The sequence below is a fragment of the Perca fluviatilis genome, chromosome 10, assembly GCF_010015445.1.
Source record: "Perca fluviatilis chromosome 10, GENO_Pfluv_1.0, whole genome shotgun sequence".
NCBI classification, from domain to species: domain Eukaryota; kingdom Metazoa; phylum Chordata; class Actinopteri; order Perciformes; family Percidae; genus Perca; species Perca fluviatilis.
The window spans coordinates 31,802,754-31,814,917 of NC_053121.1; positions in this window are offsets into that span (position 1 = coordinate 31,802,754).

Sequence of the window (12,164 nt, forward strand, 5' to 3'; positions counted from 1 at the left end):
GCCCTGTCAAACTGCAACCCACCTTTGAATCAAAATAAAACTTTCCTCTTATTTGTGAAATAAGCATGGGACCCGTTTCAACTCCACCACTCAAAGAATCGGAATTGGAATCAGAATCGTTAAAATCTAAACGATGTCCAACCATATCCAACACCAACACCTGACATGGTTGGTGAGCCTATACAGGGTAACAACCCCTTTTTTTTTTATTTAGGCTTAATATGACCTGGCTCTCCTCTAAACCCTGACTCCAGAAAGGGGTCCAGGTTTCACTATTCAGAGTTTCACACATAACTTGAGAACAGCTATAGCTTCTCAGGACAATGGGATCATGGTTAGTTTTTAATAATGGCATTCTTGGAAAAAAGGTTGCTACATAACCAGTAATAAGTGTTACTGTTAATAATTAAGATCCCACAAAGCAATAGCTAGAATAACTTCCTTGGGGATGTAAGAGGAAATAAAGTTTAAGTGACTGGAAGGTTTTGTAGGTGACAACATGTAGAAAGTAGTCTTGCAGGGTAGGCTATAGGTGCAAAATGGCTCCTTATTACTGAACCAAAAGTGACATCAAGTTTTGGATTAAAGGGTGAAATCAAAGATTCTATGTCATAATTTTTTTGGACAAGAAAGTGGGCAAAAATCTTACAGTTCAATTGGGTAGGGGCTGGATTTACAAGATAACTAATTAATTATTACTTCCAAATCCTAAGAGGCTCTTGTGTCTTTAACTTTTACGGTTATATATAATGTTATATATAAATATGAGTTATTTTAGCTTTAAGTGATCAGAGTGGACCTTAAACGATTTCAATTTAGGCTCTACTTTTCTAAATTCCTGTTAAAGGGTTTAAATTAAATTATTTATGCTATGGGTTGGTTTAATGTTTAAAGTCAAGTGTTTTAGAGTATGGGATATTAAAACACTGACCAGGTCATTGGGATGGTTACCAAACCAAATAACACTGAGTCTAAAGTATCTTACTGGACATTTTTAGAATACCAGTTTATATTCTAAGAAAGCTAACTGCTGCATAATGTCATTACTACTCTTAGTCTTTTGCCATGTCAATCACCATGTATGTATAATCTTAGAGAGATGAAAATGTGGCAGATGAGGCCACAGCAGAAAGTGTAGGTGAGTTCTCTTTAGCAATGCGTGAGCCCTCAACCTCCCCCAGACCTGAGCCTAACTCTCAGAAGCCTCTCCTCTATGTCAGGGGAAAAAAGCTCTGCGTTTGTGGGCAGAGGAATGCAGCTCACATCTTTGCCATAGCAGCCGTAGAGGTAATGCGCTCGCATGTTGGCGCTTGTCGAGGTGAGTGCACCTCCCTCTTCTGTATTAATAACCGCATGTCCTATTGCTGTACCAACTGGGCTATGTTTTACTGGGCCATAGTTTTTTTTGCTTACGGGAAGATAGATGATGAACTCCCCCACCTCTTCCTCTAATTTACACAACTACTTCCCCTGATGTCTGTTTCGCCAAAGTGTTCCCAATCCCTAAATGAACAACCCTCGCACATCCCCACCCTGTCATCCCCCGCATATTCTCAATGCCAAAAGACGCAAACTTCAGCAAAAAAAAAAAAAAAAAAGTGAAATAGGAAATTGAACAACAAGGACGAGTGCAAGGACTTAATTTAGGACTGAAAAAAGTTAAAAATAGCTCTGTTTAATATTCACAGTATTCACGATAATGCCACAGAGTTCACAAATCCTGACAGGAAAACTTACCTGCTTTTTTTGTGCAGAAAAATGTTTACATAAGCGCATCATTCATGACAATTGACTTATACATAGAAGGAATTGTTATTAAGATAGTCAACTGTCAAAATGTTGCCGTGAAAGAGAAAATCACTGGTGATGACAATGATGGCTTCCTTTCCGTCTAATATAAACATACCAGCATGATCACTTTTTCCCCTGAGGGCAAAGTCATTGTTCCATTTTGAAAGCTCTCTGTGAATGCTTGAAATGTTCCCTTGATATTTTTTCCCTCTGCTAGTTTATTTGCTTGTATCCAGGTGATGTGCCAACCTGTCACATCAAGCACAGACAGCCTTATTTCCTCAGAGCAAAGGTCAAAACAATTGTCATGGGAGGGATGGGCGTGTGCATGTGGGGGTGGTAAAGGGAAGGGGGGGGAGATGATAGACCACACTCAGTTTTAGTTCGACGTGTTAAAAACTACCCGAGGAAACAGACATTGTTAACAACATGCTCACTCAAACATGCCTGTCACAGAGATTTTGACATCTTGGCAGAAATTTTCTGAGAGATCTGTGATTTGTTTGTGATTTATTCTTTATCAGAATAAATCACAAATTGTGGCTGCATAGAAAATGATTTGATCCCTTTGACATAGACTGTGTTTTGTATTGTGTATATCTATCTATCTATCTATAAATTGCAGGAACGTCTGTCTGTCTGTGTGTGTGGGTGTTAAGCGCATATCTCTCGAACCGTTAGTCCGATGGATTTCAAACTTGACAGGTGTCTTGCTATGGGCACGAGTAGGTGCAGTGCCAGTTTCACGTTGTTTGGATAAGAGACGCAAAAGATATCGTTGGTAAAAGAAGCACACATTGGCTTTTGCTGCTCTAGCCGCTGTGCAGTGAGCAGGACCACTCTCTGTGTGTGCGCACGCACACACACACACACCGGTTCTGGTGGTTGATGAACACAGATATGTGTTGATTAGCTCTCATAATGGGCAAGGTGGGTAACGCATTGCCATGAGTCCATGAGGCTAATGTCTGATTACTCCACATTGTCATTGTGATATTTTGTGATTACATTCTGAATCTGTCAGGTAAATACAGTAGTACAACGTCTTCCTCTGATGTAGAAGTACCCTACACTGTAAGTCAGTCTGTAGGCTATACAGGGGAGTTGCATATCAAGTGGTTTGGGGTCCTTCTATAAGTAATTTTGGGGTACAATTTGGTATTGAAGAATTCTACAAGCAGCAATACCACAGGCCAAGCAATCGGCCGGTTCCAAACAGGCACATTTTCAACAGGCACTGCACTAGTTCAATTAAATTCAATTTGTTTGAGGACACTAAGAGGCTAATCTCCATCTTACTCCTATCATACTTACACACTACACATTATGTCACAGTCACACTATGTAGCTGATAGAGGGTAATTACATCCAGAAAATCAAGTGATCTTCTACTGCCACTTGAGGCCGCCAAAGTGCAGATCTGACAGTGCAGCTTTAAAAAGAATGCCTCTTTTTCCAACACATCTGCATGTCCCATTTTGGAGGACAAATACTGAGCTGCTTTCCAACTTCACTCATTCTTAATGACACTTATCACCAGTTACAGTATTGACCACATGTATTATTATTATTATATAGTATTAACACGTGTTAACAACACCTGTTGTTGTTAAGTAAGTCTTTTCAAACTAGACGCACAGATGTGTTTAAAATCACACATCCCTTTGGGTCATGAGAAAAAAAAGAGGGCGGAAATGTACATGCCTGCAGAGACATGACCTTACATTTCTTTCCACCAGAGATGAGTATGAAAATATTGTCCTCAATTAGATGTCTTGCAGGTAAACCCTAGAAAGACATTTTGACTAATGCTACATGATTTCACTGAATTTTTGCAAAACGTCTAATGTAGTAAAACAACACCTAACAAAAAAGGCTCACACTAAAATAGATATTTAACAACAAATAGCTATATAAGGTGACATCAATCAATGACTAGAGTAGGTTAAGTTGCCATCCACCAGTGCTTTTAGCTATCAAAACTGGAGTTGTTAAAAAAAATGCAGGCCGAGGCAATGCGAGCGGAGTGATATAGTCAGTCTGACAGTAGTGTTAGCATTCCCCGAAGGCAGTTTAAAGAACAGTGTAGGATGAGGTTGCATAATCTGAGCCTCAGACTAATGGAAAAGAGTGCCTGGTCTTTTAGACAGATCCACTGACACTTCCAAGACGTCTGTAGAGAAGCATGTGAAGTAATGCTCTTGGCAGCAACACAGGTGATTGTATCACATTGAAATTTGTATCTTAATTGATGCTAGTTGCTACAAGCCGTACTAACAAAAGGAGGTGATGAAGGGGTGACATATGTCTGAATGTTAATTTGAGAGTTTGTTTCAAGCACATGTGAAGATGTCAACAATCCTGAAATTTTGACCACTTGTAGTGCTATAGGCACGGTTTAAACGTACGGTTTACTAGCCGCATCCAAGGTGGCGCACGCCATCTTGACGTCAAAATGACGTAATATCCTGCCGGCGCGCCCGGATTTATGGCGCGCGAGCAGAGGTCGCGCACGGCTCTTTTTTCTTCTTCAGCGGCGCGCGACAAAGCGGAAACAGGAGGCCTAAAAAAGTTCGCCGACAACTGGATGCCAGGACTCTCACAGTGATTGCAAGTCTCTTTTGTAAACTTACTGGCTTAAGAGGCGTTCTTGGTGAATGAATGGTGAATGAAAGGCTTGATCCCACCAAGTAGGTCATCCAATCATATCGAAGCATTAACGGCAATGCTGCTCCCAGTTCTGCCATTGTTTACCTTTATCTTCTTTTTCTAGTCCGTAGAAAGAGCAACCTCGGTAGCCTTTGCTCATTAGCGCCACCGCTGTTCAGGAGAAGACTGCAGCTAGTGTCGCGACCACCAGCGTGGGTATAAACAGTTACGGCGATTTCATGACGTCGCATATGCGCGCGCCACCTGGGCTGCGGTTACTGTAAAACACGCTTTTACACTTTGGTTTTAAAATTTGTCTCTGTGATAAAGTGTACAGCCGAGACACTTCGCCGTTCACACCTGTGTCTCCAGCTGACCACTCGTTTTCAGATTACGTTATTGCATATGTCACTTGGGCTAGAAGGTCAAAAGGGCCCCGCGCACATTTATTACGTTCACACTCTTGCCAGTCCATCAACGGTTGTGTCAGTACAGCTGGAGATATCACTGCTGTCAGCACAATCCAACACATTTCCTTTCATAGGGCAAAACGATGGACGGCCACACAACACTTCGTTCCAACTTGTCGTAAAATAGGCAAGCTATAGAGCGTTGGCGTGTTGTCACCAAAACAACTACCGCGTCCTGCATTGGTGACATGTTTTCCAGTTACGTCCTTACAGTGCAATAGCGTTTACGCTACAAAAGAAATGTGGTCAAACAGAACACTTCTGCAAGTGGTTTGAGTGATCAGATCACAATACGTCTTGGTTTGTTAAATCTTGTATTTAGTGCTTTCCGCTTGTGATCCGATCACCCAAGACACATTGTAAAACCAGGTGTAAACAGGGTCTTAGAGCAAAGTTTTTATGAGTGAGTCTGCATTTTGTTGTCGTTGGTTTCACACTATTCTGTTGATCAACAGTTGGTGGCTGTAACATGCCAAAAAATGAAGCAATGCACAAACATAGGTAGTGTTGGAGAACACAAACCGGCAAACATGGTTGTAAACATGGATGTGAACAATTAAACACATTATAGAAATTGGCTTAGCAAATGTTTTATGTGGAAGGAAATCCAATGAATATGTTCGGTAGACGTCAAGGAGACACACAATGCATTTTAGTGAGAAACGCTTAATATAAACATTACTTTTATGAGTTTATAAGAAGCCTTCACAGGGCAGCTTCAATCTGAAATGGCAGACAGTTACACCTCCAAACAGAGTGTGATCATCATTACTGGAGTTTCACCAGAATCCTATATGACCATAAAAGGCCCCAAAACATCCTGGTAGACATAATATATTTGGCCAAAAGTCATTTACATTTGCATACTTTCAGTGTTTCGCAAATAATTCTGTCATGGCTCATTGACCAGGTAAATCCACGTGAAGGCTGTAACATGTTATTGCTTTCATTAATTGAATCCACTACAACCACCATGCAGAGACTGGAAACTGAGAAAGTGTAAGACACAAGAAATAAATGGTGTAAAACGAAAAGTGAATTTTAGATGGCAAGGCAAGAAAGAACAAGGGATGGACTGTGTAGAAACACAATTTGTCTATCCTCTTATCCATTTTGCATCATAGTAACATTTCTGCAATAACATTTTAAGTAAAACTTAAAGAAGGGGCAGGTTCTCATGTTTTGTTCTCATTTTGTATTTTAGTTTAGTTAGATGTTTTGTCAGATTAGGATATACTATTAGTCACTTGTATAACATGACGATATGGTTTATATTACATTCTTTGAAAAGTGCCAGGAAGTGTTTTAGGAACAATAAAAAGGTTATTTGTTTGTTCATTTTTTTGTTTGAATGTATAAAAACAACTTCTACGTGTAATCAACTGTATCTTGCATTTCAATAAGAGCGGTGAAAACGTTGCGGTGGTATCTGTGTGTGAACATGTCTGATTTTGATTATGTCTGACAATGACCGCAACATATTTAATTTGAAAAAGATCACACGAAAATTATGTTTTCTTCATTTCTGCTAAAGTGCCCCTGAACAGTACAAATGATTCACTATGGATGAAAGACTATTTACCCCCCACACACACACACACACACACACATACACACACACACACACACACACACACACACACACACACACACAAACACTTTTAATAAGGCAGATGGCTGAACAAGGTGGTTTTATACAGCATAAACTGCCCCTCCTGTGCTTCACTCACACATTCTTCATAGGGGGCATAAACACACTCAAAAACACAAACGCACGCACGCACACACACAAGGAAGCGATCATCCTCAGATGGCAGCATCTACGACTGAGAACAGGCTGTCCTGTCCCATATCGTGTGACTGCGGGATCAGAGAAAAGGGCGATATTTCCCTAATGGCCTAATGTTGTGTTTGGCTGCTACACGCAGGGTAGGGATACCTGCAGTCTCACGAGTACAACACACCTGCCTTGTGGTTTTACTGTTCTGCTGAAACATGAACACTAACAGAATAAGGAGTATCATTAAAGGGTCAGTTCACCCAAATTACAAAAGAAACATATATTCGCAAGTACCTCGAGTAGCATCTTGCCATGCAGACAGTTTTATTTGCTCAACAGGAATAAAACTCTGCCAGATTCAATACAAGTATTTTCTCTTTACTGAGGTACACAGGGCACCTATAGGCCTACCATTATTTATATATTAACGTGTGTGTGCACTTTGGGATTTTGATTGTGTGTGTGTGTCAATACCTTCAGGCTGGTTCAGTCAAACCCTGGACTGGAATTCAAGTCAACCACAAAGGGGGGATTTCCACGTGCCTCTCAGTCGTCTTGTTTGGAACATAAAATTGTGCGTCATCCCGTGGCTGCATCCGCCTCACTTCCTCGTGGCTAGGGGGCAAAAACTGTTCAGCTGGCAGTGAAGTAATGCCTGACTCACACTAAAGGTAAAAGCTTAATTAATTTACATCATTATGAAGTCTCGCTTTGAACTTAACGTCTGGACTTTAGTGCCATCCAGTGGTGACATCAAAGATGGGTGGTTATTACAATTAAAGGAAAGGTTAACATTTTCTTCAAGTCATTCTCAAAACAGTACTCACGCGCCAATATGAAAAGTAACTTCAATGTTAGAGACGAGGGACAAAATCCAGTTAAAAACTATTTCTTAAGCACCCTGAAGCTAATATGAGGTTCAGCAATTTGAGTCAATCAAATCAAGTACGCATTTTAGTATTTTCGTTAAGATAAAACATTTGTGTTACTAGGGATGCACCGATACCACTTTTTTAAGATCAAGTACAAGTACTTACATTTGGGCACTTGCGGATACCGAGTACCGATATGAGTACTTAATAATCCCTCTGGGGTCCGAGTGTGTTTTCAGACACACAGATGATTTTGGCCTTCTCTGATATTGTTGTCAATTGGAACAAAGCAGTAGTTTCAAAGTATTTTTTTTATTTCCAATGCCTTTTTTCTATTCAAAGCTCCATGCCTGGGCCTGGACATTTCCCCGGGCTAGTGTCAATAAAATAAATCATATAATTCCTAATATCAAAATACTGAGTCAAGTTTAGAAAGAATGAAGAACGCAAAGTCCGATGATGTCATTCACGTGCATATTAAGTACCGATGTGGATTTACCGATCCAACGGAGAGGACGGTTTGTTTACGCCAGCAGCTAAGTTCACAAGATTTTGCCCAAATTTAAAGGGGTGATAGAATGATTATATAGGGTATTTCACACTGTTCCTTATGGTCTCCTAATGGGGTATGTAACATTGGTTGGGCTGAAAATGACCTGGTTGATATTTTATGGGCCCTTATGCATCCCTGTGTTTTGGCCCTATTTGTAACAAGAGCTTTTCTTCCAAATATGGTATGGTCATGAATATTTAGATGAGCTGCGCGCGTGATTGGTTGGATTGCGACTTGCCATACGCAGACATTAGAGACGCGCGTTGATTGGTTGAGCGAATCCCCAATACACATACATTAGAGAAGCAACAGAATCTCATATTCCAGACACTGCAATGTTTCATTACCAAATTCACTTCTGAGACTTTTTTAAGCGAGAAATCAACTATATAAAGCTCAAATATGGGCCGTTTTACAAAAATTGATGGCTAATTGCAAATTTGGTAAGACGTGTCGGACTTTAGGAGCTCCACACAGTCTGACGAGAAAGCGACCGCCTGCTGGGCTCCATACCCAGGGCAAAGTCACCCTTTGTGGATACTGCACTACGGGGCTCCCCGGCCAGCTGCCGGCATAACTATATCTATAAATAATACATTTACGGTTTTGAATGTCCCAATGTCTTATAAAGCTAACCGTTGTGTCCGATTTGATTTTAAGGCATTTTTATGAACGCGAGGAGTCTTTGTAGGACAAGCAGCTGCTTGCTATATGTCCCATTCATTACAATGGGGAAAAACCGCAGCTAGCTAGCTACACTTTCGCCATAACTAAATTATATTTATGTTTGCATTTCGTCACGCCACTTATACAACACATTCCCCAATGTCTTATAAAGCTAACCGTTGTGTCCGATTTGATTTTAAGGCATTTTTATGAACGCGAGGCGTCTTTGTAGGACGAACAGCTGCTTGCTATATGTCCCATTCATTACAATGGGGAAATACCGCAGCTAGCTAGCTACATTGTCGTCATAACTAAATTATATTTACATTTTGATTTCGATCCGCCACTTATACAACATCATTCCCCAATGTCTTATAAAGCTAACCGTTGTGTCCGATTTGATTTTAAGGCATTTTTATGAACGCAAGGCGTCTTTGTAGGACGAACAGCTGCTTGCTATATGTCCCATTCATTACAATGGGGAAATACCGCAGCTAGCTAGCTACATTGTCGCCATAACTAAATTATATTTACAGTTTGAATTTCGTCACGCCACTTATATAACATCATTCCCCAATGTCTTATAAAGCTAACCGTTGTGTCCGATTTGATTTTAAGGCATTTTTATGAAACGCAACGTCTTTGTAGGACGAACAGCTGCTTGCTATATGTCCCATTCATTACAATGGGGAAATACCGCGGCGCTTGCTCACTTTCGCATAACTAAAGTATATTTACAGTTTGAATTTCGTCACGGCATGAATATTACAGGTTCCTCAAGGTCTTACAAAGCTTAGCTAACACTTGTCCGATTTCGGATTTCAATTGAATGTATTTTTGTGAATGTCAGAGTTAGGAGGAGGCTAGCTAGCTCTCATTGATGGACTCCATCTCACCGCGGCTCTATCAATGAGACTCGCGGACAAGAGGCGTTTTATTTCCCCGATTGTTTGTTTAAATAACTCAACACACATACCCATTATAAGATTAACTGGAACCTGCGGGCTGTGGTAAAGACTGCGGGCTGACACTGTGGTCAGGGCGGCGATGTAGCAACCGGCACGCACGAACCAACACCCACTCCAAACCCCACAGTCGGAGAAAATTTGCAATTAGCCATCCATTTTCGTAAAGCGCCCTATTCGAGCTTTATATGGTTGATTTCTCGCATAAAAAAGTTTCAGAAGTGAATTTTGTAATGGAATAGCAGAGATCTGCGTGACCTAGCTAAATTCAGAAGACTACCTGATCTCAGGTCAGTTGTGTAGCCTATGTAAATATTGGGGGCTGACTGTTCTCTTAAGGTTCCGGATTTTGAGACGCTTACGCAAGCAACTCAGCTTTGTTGGGATTCGCCCGTTTTCAGAGGCAGTTTCAAAATATGAGATTTTCATAGTAAAGGGGTGTCAGTGGGATTTTGAGCTTCTATGTATGTCCTATTTACCCACCAAACTGTCGTTATTCAACTATGACAGGGTAAAATCGGTTTTGCATTCTATCACCCCTTTAAAGACTTGTGGCAAACTATCCAAAGTAAACAAAAACTTTAATAGTTCTGAATTGGAGGTACTTCTAATGAAAGTAAACACCAAACAAGCTGTCATATTTAGGAGCATCTCATTCTCTGCAAACAGATCTGCATGGTCCTGGAAGATGCGGTCCCTCCTCAGGGCACAATTTGCAACATTCTTGCAGCAGCGCTATTGTGCGAGTAGGCCTAGGGTGCAGAAATAGGCCTACTTTGGGCTTATAAATAGCGTGATCAATCATCACTAATGAACATTAACTGGTAAAAAATTGAATTGTTAGTGTTGTGTTTATTTTAAAATACCACAATTCTTTGTAAAATAATTATTAGAAAATGGTATAAATGATAACAATTATACAACTGTAGGAAATGCAATAAATAATAATTTTGCACAAACATGTCAGCGCTCAAATGTGCGCAAGTGTGCTCCTGAGTGTGCATAGATGTTCATACCTAAGAACAAATCCCAAATAAGAAAACATTGGCAAAGGTCAGAATCTTAGTGAAAACTGCGCAAGTGGGATTTAAGAAGAAATTCAACTCGTACACCAGGAAAGTTTAACCAGCAGAAAAATGCCGTCAAATAGCTGACAAACTGCTAAACACCAGTGGTTAACTAATGAAACTAGGATACTCAAAACTACTAATGTGTCATTTCACAGCATAGATAAATGGTGAACAAATACCAAGTATGGCAAATCTACCTTAACAGTCCATGTAGCGATGAGCGACCTAATCAGTCTGCTAACGAGAGCAATCATTGAAGTTCATGCCTGACTTTTAGTACTTAGGACATGGTGGCTTGATCAATAACCAACAACCATACTGAGTGGGCCTCAAAGTTACATATAATCAAGCAGCATGTCAACTCACATTGGTCATGTTTGTCCCTCTGAGCCGCACCTGTAGTCCACTCTTCAAAGTAGAGTAGCTTGTATCGTCCCATTGTCTCAAGAATACCGGTTAGCTGTTGTTGATGATCCACCTCTTTTCAAAAGAGGAAAAATAAAAGGGATTTAGTTACCCAAACCCTGACCCTTAAGAAAGCCTGAAAACTAGAGATGCACCGATTACAACTTTCTAGGCCGATTCCGATTTCTCATTGAGTTTGAACTGCCGATACAGATTTTAGCCGATTCCGATTTCATATTTTATAACCACTTCACAGCACACACAAATATTTATTTTCTATCTTTTCTTTAATAGAACATTTTACATTTTCATAGAACATTTTTTGAACAGATAATCGATCACTATAAAATAGAACAATATAAATTACTCCTGGTGTCGGAAATTCACACACATCTAAATAAGTGAAATGTTATGGAAGAACCATTTCCTTCTTTTCACATCCACTATCCAACTAAAATATATATAAATAACAAATAAAAACAAAATAAATATAGCCTTGCAGTATAAAGATATTTTTCAAAACACACTTAGCTTCTTGTCTCATCTGGGGTCTGACCCGCATGAGTGCGGTTTTCATGTTCCACTTCCATTCAGCCTCAGAGGGGAGAGAGAGAGCGGCTGAGATCAGTAGAGCAGACTACTCTGCAGAGCTGTGTATAATTACGACTTTATGACATTTCATAAACAGCCGATTGAGCGGCGGTGCGCTAATTTTGCGCGATATTAATCATGCGGCGCCCGAGTGCATTTGACCGGCATATGTCAGAATGGCCGGTCACGTGAAAATCGGCCAATTCCGGTCAGCGGCCGGTCAATCGGTGCATCTCTACTGAAAACTGAAAATTTAACTACAAACATACTTAATCATCTATTATCATTTCACTAATCCCTTTGTTCTGGACATATTTTTAATGTTGAATTCACAGATAATGTCTTCCAGTGG